This window comes from Phasianus colchicus, chromosome 4 (genome assembly GCF_987193195.1).
Source record: "Phasianus colchicus chromosome 4, bPhaCol1.hap1.1, whole genome shotgun sequence".
NCBI classification, from domain to species: domain Eukaryota; kingdom Metazoa; phylum Chordata; class Aves; order Galliformes; family Phasianidae; genus Phasianus; species Phasianus colchicus.
The window spans coordinates 48,109,853-48,122,286 of NC_143439.1; the positions used below are offsets into that span (position 1 = coordinate 48,109,853).

At 40.8% G+C, this 12,434-nt stretch overlaps 1 protein-coding gene across 4 annotated transcripts in view; it reads left to right on the forward strand.

Annotated features, from left to right (window-relative positions):
• The window catches only part of CORIN (corin, serine peptidase), a 119,936-nt gene that overhangs the window by 29,622 nt on the left and 77,880 nt on the right, over positions 1-12,434 (forward strand). The window lies entirely within an intron of this gene.

The following is a 12,434-nucleotide window of genomic DNA, read 5'->3' on the forward strand; positions in this document are numbered from 1 at the left end:
GTAGACGATCATCTGTCCAAATACACTTTGTTAGGTCAAACAATGCTCTCTATAAGATACCTAACGGATTAAAAATATCTATTGGAATTAACATTGTAATGGGTACTGTAAATAACTATCACACTCTCCCAGCAATTCTATTTTCACTCATTTACCAATCTTTACTCTTCAGCCTTTCCGCCACATGCTTGACTTTAGAACAAGAGACTCCCTCACTGGAATAGAAATCTTTTCAGCTTTATGTCTTTTGCTTTTATGCATTCATTATGCTTTTTTGCTTTTTTTTTTTTTTTTTTTTTTTTTTTTAACATGTTGTTGCTTATAGTTTAAAGTGTTTTGTCAAAGTTAAACAACAAACTGAGCAAGTGGTTAAGCTCGAAGTCATGTGCCAGCCTGTTATGGCATTTCCATGGAGGGGATCAATGAACACAAGTCATCCCTAAGATTGGCTCTGAATTATAGTAAATGACTTCCTTTTCAGATCTATCAGGTTCTCTGAAAAGTCAGTTATGTGCTTATTTCAACAAAAAGATGTTGTTGATGCAAGTATTATTCTATATTGTAGTTGTTGATCAGTTTCAAAAGGCACACCTTATATCTTATAGTCGGGTGTGATTTCATTTTTTTATTGAAGTTTCTCTCCTTTATCCTTCTGCGTGGTCTGTTTTGACTTACAGTAGAGAGAGTGCAGTCAGCTGTAGACTATCATTAGTATAAAATGGAAAAATCTAGGCTATAGGCTATTGTCCAAAAGGAATACATTGAGGGAAGCTATATGTATTTATTAGTGCAATTGTATAAAAGAAATGGATTTTTAATTCTGGGAAGTGCAGATGAAATACAAGTATTTAAAAATCTGAATTTGCACAGGCAACTTGCAAGAATCTTTTTTGTAAACTTTAAATGCAACTTAACTAGTATACAGTAATAGGGAAACTTAATGATAATTATGTTAAGGTCTTAGACAGCTGTATATTAATCTACTCCTCTTACACACACACACACACACAAACCAACAACAACAACAAAAACCATGTTTTTTGACCACTAACTCCTCAGACTGTGAAAGTTTGTCAACATTCTTCTTTGTTCACATAATGATCAGATAGAGCAATTGGAACTCTGAGGAATGATTCCACTGATGTTGATAGCTAAGCTTATCTATGAACAGAAGCATTTGAACTCTAGTTGTAGAAATACGTTTAAAATGCAATGCCCAAAAGAAAATTGCAGCGATACAGACAGGAGAGTCAGTAGCAGCCCCTCAGAATAAAGAAAGGGCCCTGAATGTCCTTCACCATGTTTTGCAAAATATACTAAACAAACGTGCAATGAAATTCAGAAGATTGAGGGTGCAGTATTTCTCTTTAAAGCAAATTGTCTTTTACAGCCAGTAGCTGCCTATGATGCAATGAAACAATCACACACAATTTTGAAAAGCATAACTGTGGAAATCTTCCACAGGGAAAACAAACCGAAATCTGTTAGACTGCTAAGTCTGTTGTTAGCCATTTAGATCAGTCCTTGCTAAGCCAGATCCTCAGTACACCAGGATCTTAAATCCCATCTGCAAACCACCAAACAGGAAATTGCAGTTAGCAAATCATAGATTTGACGTACTGCCAGTGTTTTGCTTAGGAAGTGAGGTGCTGCATTTTGTCCTTGGTTTCTAGACAAATCTTATAGGAAACCTTAAGTAGGGTTTGCTACATTATTTTTGTCTGAAAGTGAGGTAAGCACTAAGTTATCACTGTGAGTTGAAAAAAGGATCCTAATCTCCTACCAAAGAGATCAGAAGAACAATTTGACTGTTCTTGAGAGTTAAATAACCAGAGACAAATGGAACAGCTCAAGTACACTCTATTATTGTACTGTCCTATTCACAGCCTGTTGAATATCTCAACCATTATCAGTCTTTTACAAAGCACTGTTTTGTTTTGAACATAACAGTATTGATATATAATTAATTGTTGTCAATCAAGCTAACATTCACGTTCATTGAATGTGAATGAAAACACACGTTAAAAAAAAAAATCTGAATTCCTGCTACCATTGGGCCTGTGGAAGCTAGCATTTATTTTACACCTTATCCCTTTTTATGTTTCAACAAAGCTTATCAATAATAGTAACGTACATCTTTCAAAACAATAGCAAAATGCAGTCCAGTAGTGTCATGATTGTTCTAATCCTAAAATCAATTTCATTTTGTGCCTTTTGTTTATTTAATGGTAGGTTCTTTGAAACATGTATCCAATTTCACTAAAAAATCCCAGTAAAATGGCCATTAGGAAATAGCTACTCAAAATACCAGATCTGGAATATAGGCCAGGTCACACCTCATGGGGGTAGGTACTCAGCCTCACCTTTAGCTAATGAACTTACCTGCTCTCAGCTGTTCCTGCCTAAGGGGTTAAAGAAGCAAATATGTGCTTTAGTCAAGAAGGGAAATGTCTGGAAGTGCCTGTGTTAAAAGAATTGGGGCTCAAAAAATGAGATGGCTTATTGAAAATCTAGTTTTCTGCTATATCCCTTGTCAGTAGAATAGACAAGTTAGAATTTACAATTACATCAAGCTCTTTGCAAAAAGTGTTTGATGCAGACTGGACGTGGTGCTCCATAACTTCCTCTGTAGAGCAACCTTTAAAAAAAGATTACCTTTAAAAAAATACAGTAATGTTTAAACTCTAATCTAAAATATGAGTTTTATGTCCTTCATGGCTTTCTCTCTGTGACCTGGGAGATAATGAACTGTTTTTCTGTCTGCTGCAGGTGGTCAGTGTCCTTATCACCTTTCCCTTTAGTAACTATGAAGCTGAGAATCACTCATTCCTTTCAAACAGTATAATTCATTAGCTGAGCTAAGTTAAACCCACAGCAATTGCTTTCAACAAGCCTTAGAGTTTTACTTCTATTTTAGATCTGTTGAAGAGGTTTGCTGTTCAAAATCTTGTCTCCTTCCTTCCCCCACATGTAATCTATTAAGAGTCACCTGGGCTTCATTAAAAGGTTAATACTGCTAAAACCCTACTCCCTTTGCTCAGAGCCATTCAGTGCTGTGCTTATCACAAGGTGCTGTTTGTTGGCTCCCTGAAGAGGTGACTCAGTTGCAATGTAGGGTAAGATAGCTCTTGGCTGGTTTAGCACCAAAGTTGTCAGCATGTCTTATCAATTGTGGCTGTGGCATTTTAATGGCGTACATACAAAACAATTATTTAACAACTCAAACTTATATGCGAGTAGGCAGTAGTCTTTTAGCAGTTTTACGATGAGTTGCCTTATTTTGAGCAAAAGATCATATGCACCTAGTAGTTTAAAGATATCTTGAACTGTCTAAGCACTGGACTGATACATGTACTTTCTGAATATAATTATGGTGACCCATTTTGGTCTGTGTTTTTTTCTGTGCTCTTATTTTATGCATTTTAAAGCTTTGGTACATTTCAGGAAATATATAAAGACTTAATTACCTAACAGTGATGCAAAATCTTCAAAGTTAACGCATGGAGCACGCTTCACTATCTTTAGGCAATTTCTGAGTAGCTAGTTTTAAATATGAATCCTATTCAACATAGTGCTTGTCACAACATAAGCCATTTTATTCTTGAAGTAGATATTTAAACTAAGTGGGCATTATTGTTTTGGGTTGACCTCATTTGGCTGCCAGGTGTCCACTCAGCTGCTGTCTCGTCCTTCCTCCTCAATAGGACTGGAGGGAAAATATAAGTTTCTTGTGGGTTGAGCTAAAGACTAGGAGTCCACTTACCAACTGATGTGCCAGACAGTATAAACTCAACATGGGTAAGATGGTGAAAAACAGATAAAAGTAAAACAACCTTCCCCTAGTGCATCTTTCTTCCCAGCTGCTCACCTTTACTACTTCTTTCTTGACTGGTGTGTATATTATGGTGATTGAGAGTTGCTGTCAGTTCATAACAGCTTCTTTCATCTGCTCCTTCCTCCTTATGCTTCCTCCATGCTCCATTGCTTTCCCAGAGGTGCAATCATTTTGGTGGAGCCCAACAATGCCCTGTGGTGGGGCCATTGGAACTGGCAGTATCCGGCTTAGGGCAGCCCTGGCCTTGCATCATGGAGGAGCTCTTCAGTTACAGAACCTGGGCACCTGCCCATAACACTGAGAAAGCTGTGAAAAATAGACAAGTTAAATCCTGCCAATGGCGCGCTGTTTCTTGTAGAAAAATGTTGGCATTCTTCCTCCAGAAAACATATGTATCCTTTTTATTTTCTTCAGTAATGTAATATGAACGTTGCTGTTCTGTAAGGATGAGATGGTGTTTTCTGTTACGTACAATATGTGCTGGAAAAGAACAAAGGCACAGCTTTTCTGTGAGTGTGGAAAAATGTGAAGAAGGTTCTAAGAATGTATTCAGACTGGAGCAGTAACCCAATGTACACAGTCAGCAACTAAGCTGTCCCTCATGTTAGGAAATGGAGGCTGCTGGGAGTTGTGGAAATCATGTTTTCAACTCAGTGTTAATATGAAAAAAATTGCAGAGACTTTTTTTTGTTGCGAAAGAGTTGATTTTAGCTAATGGCACTTGAACTAAGAAAACAGCTTGTAGATTTCCCTACTGGACTGATTCCAAAGGAGAGATTGTAGTTCCTGGCATCTGTTGAAATGGGCCAGAAGAAAATAATTGTCTGGGCCACTTTTCCTGAGTTATGTTAAAAACATCTGAAATACAATATCAGAGGTTCTGTCCCAAATGAACTGTACAAGAAAGGGAGGCTAAGAAAAATCTGTCTCCCAATTTAATTGAAATGAGAAATGTAGCAAGATGATGTAGTAAATTAAAAGAGGTATTAAATTTTTTGAAAACAGTAATAAGTTTTGTACACAAGTTTTGCTGGAAAGACCAGGTTCTTGGTGGAGTGCTGTGCTCCTTTGATCAACAGCAAAAGTCTATGACAATGTGGATACACAATAGCAACGGAGCAGAAGAAAAAAAGGTAGTATGTATCTTAATACATTTCACATGTGAAGTTGTGAAATCAAGCAGAGTCACAAAACCCTTTGGAGGTCAGAAAAGCATGGCAATTTAGGAAAAAAATTAATTTTATGAGGGTCATTTCCATATCAAGAAGCTTACAGGTTTCTATAGGTAAGCTGGACAGGTTTCTAAAGTTTGTTGCCACCCCATAAGATGCTGCTTTGCCAGCGAAACCGACCCCTAACCAGGTCGGGGCCAAATGCTCACACAGACCCCAAGTATAGGTGAAGCAAAATGGCGTTTATTAAAATGTAGCAGGCACTTAAATATTCTTGTCCCGCTTTGTCTACACCCCTTGCATACACGCTGTCCTATTATGGGACAGCACCTGGCAAGCCCTGAGCATAGGGAACCTGACCCCGTCACACACCGTCTCCTCGCCACGCCTACTACAAAAGTTTGAATAGATGCTTGGTTTGCCTCTTTTTAATGGGATTCCTAGGGTTTTCTTGACACTTAAAGATGAGATTTCATAGAATCATAAAGGTTGGAAAAGACCGTAAGATCATCTAGTCCAACCATCAACCCATCGCTGTCATGTCGGTAGAGCTTTCGCTAGGAAAGAGCCAGGTGAATATTGCTTGGTTTCTTGGTTTCAGCAGAAATGAATTCACTCTCACAGGCAGTGAATTTATGGCCTTCAACTGTGAAATTTAGTGCTTACAGCGTACTGGGATAAGTTCTGTAGCAAAGCTGGTGGTGGTTGCCGCTGCCTTGAACACTGTCTTGTTTTCCATAAGCCTCTTCAAGATGCTCTGTAAAAGCTGCTCTGAAGAAAAGTAATATTTTTCTAAGGAGAGTATCAGCAAACAAGACCTGGGATATAAAAAGCAGGCTGTGTTTTCTTTTTCAATTCAAATTTACCTAACCCCTTCAGAACGCTTTATAGTGCTGGGCAATGATGCACTTTCTGCACAAGCATTGCTCCTGCTGCTGAGGGCAGGCTCTGTTCTTGTCCACTGATAACTGACTCCTTCCCAGGTCCTAGAAAAAATGTTTTTACTGCCATAAAGCTATTCAGACTAACGACCTGATCTACGTGAACTGATTATTTTTCTCCCCAGCCTCTCAAAAAACATAAATAACAAGGCAGGATAGAGGAAAGGCTGTTTTTTGCCCAGAAATAGTTCATTCCATGGCCTCAAAAAGAAGTGAGAACCACTACTGAGTGAGAAATCATGCCATGTGAAGAGAAGGCTGGATTTTAAAACTGAAGATATCAATCATCCTTAAGCTGCAGTTTAGTTGTGTTTCTTTGATGCTTCCATAAATTTGCCTTTTGGGGAAAGAGTGTTGGTAGTTATTTTCAAGCAGTTCAGTTCTCTGGTCCAGTTCACTCAGCTAGTTGTGCAGGAACAGTCCATAAGCAGTACTATCTCAGAGCAATCTGAAGGGGACAGAAGGAAAAAGAAAATATGTTCTTTAAATTAGTTTAAGCAACTTTGAATATGAAACCGCAGACTCGTGTTGCAATTGTTGGAGTGGAAGTCCTTCTGTTGCCAGTTCAGTCTGTTTGACAATAGCCATGGATAAAGAGAAAAGTCTTCATTTAGACGAATGTCAAAAATGACCCAGATAATTAGGAGTCATGCTGCTCTGATCAGCAGCTTTTTCACATGTTGCTGTTCCTATTCACTGTTCATTTTTCTTCCATGTAGGTAATGCCAGAAGTAGTTCATGTGCCTTGTACTCCCTGTAACTAATGAATCTTTACTGGAGAAAGGAAGCAAATAAGTTGAAGCTTTTCTATACCTGTATGATGTTTCTTTTCTTTTCTGACCTATCACCTGCTTGATTGGGAACATGTTTAATATTAATATGTTACAACATCAATTGGATTTATTCATGAATATGATTAGCACTCTAGCAATGAAGAGAAGTGTAGTTTATAAACACTTAGTCTGTACAAGTGGAGCTGAATTTAGTAATTTGATTTTGAGGTGTACTGCATGCTTTTCTTATTTTTTTGGTTTTGTCAATGCATGATTTTTTCATCATTCAGAATTACTGTTTATTTAAAAAAAATAATTGTTATTCGTTCCAAAATTGATTTTTTCAATAACTGTGTAGGGTTTTTTTTAAATACTATTCCTCGTTAAAGAAGCTGTTCCTTTTACATTTATTTAAAAAGACTTCTACTTTTAATGGTCTTTAATATAAAATATTCCCTGCTCTGTGTCTACAACACTGTATGCCTACATACTGAGCAATTCTGGCACTGAGCAGACCTAGTTGTCTAAAAGATATGTTCTACCAATCACAAGATATTGGGCTTGATGCAAGAATGAATGAAAGGACTTGTTTATGCAAATGATCAGAATAAAGAATCTCTAGGTTCTCTTCTGGTTGCATTTTGGGTGAAACAACATGGTTGTGAAGTAGTGTGTTACTCAAAGTATAATCAACTAGAGCATTTGTGTGGCACTTGAGGGGAAACTGGAAAATTCAGTAAGGTCCCCTGTAAAACTTTTCCTGTTGCTGGGTTAGGGTCCTGAGTGCTAGCTGTGTATTTGTGCTCCTTAGCTCTGTGCAGTATAAGTGAACCAGTGGGGTGCTTCTCCTGAGTCAATTAGTCCTATGCAAAACTAAACACGCGAGAATGCAAGGTGTATTTTCTTAATCTGCTGGAGTAGGTTTTTGAGACTGTAGCACTTCCTGTTTTTACTGCAGTGAAAATGTGGTATGTGATGACTCTGTGATGAAACAATTGCTATTACCCTGAAACTACACTTTTTGACTTAAAAATGTGGAGAATATTTGATCAGGTTGAGAGCCTGTGGGTTAGAATTAGGAATGGGTCTAACAAAGGCCAGCTGGTGATAGGAGAATACTATAGGCCACCTGATCAAGGGGAGACTGTTGACGAGGCTTTCTTGCTTCAGATGCGGGAGGCTTTGTGCTCACGGGCTCTTGTCCTGATGGGGGACTTCAACCATCCGGATATCTCCTGGATAGATCACACGGCGAGTTGCAAGAGGTCCAGGAGGCTCCTGGAATGTGTTGATGATAACTTTCTGGTCCAGGTGTTGGACAGACCGACCAGAGGTGAAGCGCTGCTGGACCTGCTGCTCACCAATGTGGAGGAAATAATTAATGGTGTTAAGGTTGGAGGCAGCCTGGGTTGCAGTGACCACGCTCTGGTCGAGTTTGTGATCTCGAGAACTGTGGGCCTGGTGAAGAGTGGCATCAGGACCCTGAACTTTGGGAGAGCAAACTTTAAGCTGTTCAATGGACTGTTGGCTGAGATCCCCTGGGATGCTCTCTTTAAAAACAAAAATGCTGAAGAGAGCTGGTTACTCTTCAAGGATGCCTTCCTAAGAGCGCAAGAACTCTCTGTCCCACTGAACAAGAAAGCGGGCAGAGGAGGGAGGATGCCAGCGTGGCTCAGTAAGGACCTGCTGAGGGTGAAGAAAGGTGTGTACAAATTCTGGAAACAAGGGCGTGCCACCTGGGAAGAATACAGGGATGTTGTCCGGACTTGCAGATGTGGGATCAGGAAAGCCAAGGCGCAGGTGGAACTGAACTTGGCGAGGGACGTGAAAAACAACAGGAAGACTTTCTATAGGTACATTAGCCAGAAGAGACAGGCCAAAGCGAGTGTACCTCCTTTGGTAAATGTAAAAGGAGAACTGGTTTCAACGGATGGAGAGAAGGCTGAGGTACTGAATGAGTTCTTTGCCTCGGTCTTCACTGGCGGCCAGGACTCCAGTACTCCTTCCGTCCCTGAGCCCTGCATCCCTACACCTCTGGGTGGGGACTGGGGTGGTAAATCCCCCCCGCTGTGAGGACAGAGCAGGTCCGAGACCGCCTCATGAGACTGAATGTGTACAAGTCTATGGGGCCGGATGGCGTGCATCCCAGGGTTCTGAAGGAGCTGGCTGAGGTGGTTGCCGAGCCGCTCTCCATCATATTTGAGAAGTCGTGGCTGTCTGGTGTGGTCCCGGATGACTGGAGGAAGGGTCACGTCACTCCCATTTACAAGAAAGGGAGCAAGGAGGACCCCGGGAACTACAGGCCGGTGAGTCTCACCTCTGTGCCTGGGAAGATCATGGAACAGATCATCCTGGATGACATGCTTGATCACATGAGGAAAGGGCGTGTGATCCGTGACAGCCAGCACGGCTTCACCAGAGGAAGGTCATGCTTGACCAATCTGGTGGCCTTTTATGATGGAGTGACGGCATCGGTGGACAAGGGAAAGGCGACCGATGTCATTTACCTGGACTTGAGCAAGGCCTTTGACATGGTCCCCCACCACATCCTTCTCTCCAAAATGGAGGGATGTGGATTTGAGGGGTGGACCACTCGATGGATAAGAAATTGGTTAAAAGGCCGCAGACAGAGGGTGGTCATCAATGGCTCTATGTCCAGGTGGAGGCTGGTAACGAGCGGCGTCCCCCAGGGATCTGTCTTGGGACCGGTGCTCTTTAACATCTTTATCAATGACATCGATGACGGAATCGAGTGCACCCTCAGCAAGTTTGCTGACGACACCAAGCTGAGTGGTGTGGTTGACACGGTTGAAGGACGGGATGCCATTCAGAGGGACCTCGAGAGGCTAGAAAGGTGGGCCCGGGTGAACCTGATGAGGTTCAACACGGCAAAGTGCAGAGTTTTGCACTTGGGCCGGAGGAATCCCAGGCATCCCTACAGACTGGAAGGAGTGGTCCTTGAGAGCAGCCCTGTGGAGAAGGACCTGGGGGTCTTGATAGACGAAAAACTTAACATGAGCCAGCAGTGTGCCCTTGCGGCTCGGAAGGCAAATGGGATCCTGGGCTCCATCAGAAGAGGGGAGGCCAGCAGGGACAGAGAGGTGATTGTTCCCCTCTACTCTGCTCTTGTGAGGCCCCATCTGGAATACTGCGTCCAGGTCTGGAGCCCCCAGTACAAGAAAGACAGGGAGCTGTTGGAGAGGGTCCAGAGGAGGGCCACAAAGATGATCAGGGGACTGGAGCACCTCCCCTATGAGGACAGGCTGAGGGAGCTGGGCTTGTTCAGCCTGGAGAAAAGAAGGCTGCGGGGTGACCTCATTGCAGCCTTTCAGTACCTAAAGGGAGCCTACAAACAGGAGGGGAATCAACTCTTTGAAAGGGTGAGTGACAGCAGGACAAGGGGAAATGGTTTTAAGCTGAGGGAAGGGAGACTTAGGTTGGACGTCAGGGGGAAATTCTTTATGGAGAGAGTGGTGAGGTACTGGAACAGGCTACCCAGGGAGGTTGTGGATGCCCCGTCCCTGGAGGTGTTCAAGGCCAGATTGGATGGGGCCCTGGGCAGTCTGGTCTAGCATTAGGTGGAATGGTTGGTGGCCCTGCGTGTGGCAGGGGGGTTGGAGATTCATGATCCTTGAGGTCCATTCCAACCCTGGCAATTCTGTGATTCTGATTCTGTAATATGTACTTTGTGCTGTTACACTTGCAGTGTAATTTATAGGCTGGACGAAAGGAAGTGGGCTGAGCACCTGTGTTAAAAAGATGAGGCTCTAACTAAACTAGGCATCTGCTTTCCAGGAGAGTGGTCTAGGATATGGACATGCCTGGGATAAATACAGAAATGATGCTGTATCAGAAAGCCAGAATCATGAAACTGATGATAAAACATAGTGACTTTGTTACAAGGGCAGGTCCTGGGTTTAGTCTCTCCTTCCGTCTATCTTATTTTTAAAAGTTCTTGTATAATTACTATAAAATTTCATCTTCAGTACTGTATTATTCAGCTATGGAGCACTCCTTAAAGATCAGGTAGGTTCATGGAATTTTACACCTCTGCTGTCAGGAGTGTGCAAATTTTAAAAGATCCAAAGTAGCCCAGAACATGATCTTACAAGCTTTGTCATTGTGCTTCAGGTGACAGGTGGAGGTTTTGTGAATCATTTTGTTGAAATTTCAATTTTGGAAAGTCCTATGTGCCTCTACTTCCCCCAATTTAGGATAATTTAATATATTAAAGTAACTTCAATGTGATTTTTTTTTTTTTTTTTTTTGGTGAGGAGGAGACTCAGAATTTTGCAACAGTATATTTTCCTCCGTGGTTTTCCTCTAACCCAGCCACAGCAAAACAATGTAGACAAGAAATGGTTGAACAGGGTTAGTGGTTTAAAGAATTTTTTCTGTAAAAACTTCAGTATTTTCATATTTAAATCAGAACTTTTTTTGTTTTCATGTCCCACTTTCTCAAGCAATAAAAATGTTCTAAAACAAGAATCTTTGCAATACAAGTAAATGGCAAAAAATTATTAAAGTATCAAATACAATTAAAAAAAAAAAAGTGTTTTTGTAGAAGATCAAGATACAGTGCAAAGTCACAAAGTGGGTAGTTATTAAAGAGATGACAGATCTCTGATATTTTTTTAAAACAATTAGTTTGTGATTATGAACTGAATTTCCATCACTGGTGTTATTTTTCAGAAATATACCTGCAGTATTTCTGAAATGCTTAGCAGTACCTGCTGAGGCAGACTTGTTGAATGGTTAAAGTTGCATCCTATGTAATTTACATCCCCAAGTCTTATCTGACCAGAGGACAGATGCAGGTGTCCCAAACAAAGCATGTAAGAAGCCAGTTCTGAAATGTCTGATGATGGAAAACTCCTACTCCATTCAGTGATACCTCTGTCCAGTTTGCTATAGTGCATGAGCACAAATGCTTTTAAGAGTTTTCCACTTTCAGAAAACAAGAGTTCAGGTGGTCATTTAGCAGGAGCGTGATGCTTTACAACATGATTAGTGGCAGTCTGGTCTTGAGGGTGTGCCGAGATCCCTGCTTATTGCACAATATGCTCTGAGAATAAAAAAAATAATAAATAAATATGCCAAGACTTGACTAGACAGCCAAGAAATGCCTTCATCTACTCAGGAGGCTGTCATTAACATTGGATTTTATTAGCTTATTGTTGTTTAAAATTCTGAAATTGATGTATGGTTTGCGAAACTCACTTTTAAGAACTTAATGTACTAAGTTAACCTGCTGATCACACATAGCTGAGGTAGCTTGCTATGTATAAAATGGCATGGATAGAGAATTGGTCTCATAGGTCAGGAGTGGGACAATGATGGTTTAGGACAGGGCATATGTCAGCCATTAAAGCACGATAGTTCTGTGCTGATAAGGTAAAGAAGAAAGACTGTGTAGGGAGAATCATTATGCTGGGAAAAGTAGATAAGCAAGTTGATGATTTTTGGCAGGAAGGTTGCCAGAATTGAAAAAATAGGAAAAACCTGTTCAAGCTATTCCTATGGTGGGTTCATCCAACCTGTATCAGAAAGAAATTGGTTTTATTTCTCGTACAGTTTTTTAGAGGCCCAGAGGATTGTGAAAATATATGAGTTTAGTTATTTTTCCAAGCTAACCTACAAAATTTCTTTGAATTCTTTTTGTTTTCGGATATGCATTTTTGGGCAATGTTGTGATAGTATTATGGAATGTCAC